The following is a 925-nucleotide window of genomic DNA, read 5'->3' as shown; positions in this document are numbered from 1 at the left end:
GCGTGCACGTCACAGGGAAGTGACATCATGATGCCGGGCACGCTGGGGGCGGGGCCCCGGCCATAAAAGGGAAAACTCTATGCGCCAGGATACAATCAGGAGTCCCCCGCCGGCAGGGTAAGTGCCACTTGGCAACCCTATCCGGTGCCCTCTCCATTCCACTGTGGCCCATCAACTCAGGCCCAACTGGGAGCCAATGTCTGATCCGTTTGCTCGTTGAGCTGGCCCAAAAATGAAGCTGTGTCCACAGAGAGAATCCTTCTCCTCCTGCCACAGAACACCGCCCTAAAAGAGAAAATAGTGAGCCACGGAACCCAATGAAAAAGCAGACCACAGCATGGCAAGGAAAGTGGGTTGCCTTGGTCCTATAGAGCCCCCTTTTTCCTAAACATCTATGGAATGCTTATCAATTCCACCATGATTGCATTGGAATCGTCCCTGATTCGCAGGGCACTGCGCAAAGCTCATAGGGCGTATGTCTGCTCTGACCAAGTGATGTAATTATTGATATCCCAGGGTAGAGTTTCCAGCTGCCTGTAGAAAAAGGAAGCCCTGTCCCATTAATGGGATGTTATTTATCCGGTGAAGGCCATGCACCGATTCTCTGTTAAAAGACAGGACCTTTTACTGTGGATCGTTTGGCAAGCCTACACACTGAAATATAAGAAATGAGGCCTAAAGTGGTCACTTGTGCAGGTCTATATCAGAATAGGACCACTCTGGTCCAGTTACCCATCTACTGGATTGACAAACTGTGGACACAACGCCAATATAAAAGCTGGTTCATTCACTCAGTGCCCTGGAGCTCTTTGAAAAACATGTCCCCATTGTTTTAAAAGTCAAGTGCCTTCTGAAATACCTCTAGGTATTTTTAATTTTCTTTAGTTCTTTAATACCATGGAAAATCATCATAGCAAAATGTGTT

At 47.8% G+C, this 925-nt stretch overlaps 1 pseudogene; it reads left to right on the top strand.

Annotated features, from left to right (window-relative positions):
* The first annotated feature begins 417 nt into the window (after positions 1-417).
* LOC107119863 overlaps positions 418-925 on the top strand; it is an 18862-nt pseudogene continuing 18354 nt past the window's right edge.

Source organism: Gekko japonicus, unplaced genomic scaffold (genome assembly GCF_001447785.1).
Source record: "Gekko japonicus isolate JY-2015 unplaced genomic scaffold, Gekko_japonicus_V1.1 scaffold1250, whole genome shotgun sequence".
NCBI lineage: Eukaryota > Metazoa > Chordata > Lepidosauria > Squamata > Gekkonidae > Gekko > Gekko japonicus.
Note: the sequence above shows the minus strand (reverse complement) of the source record. Positions and strands in the feature narration are given on the sequence as shown.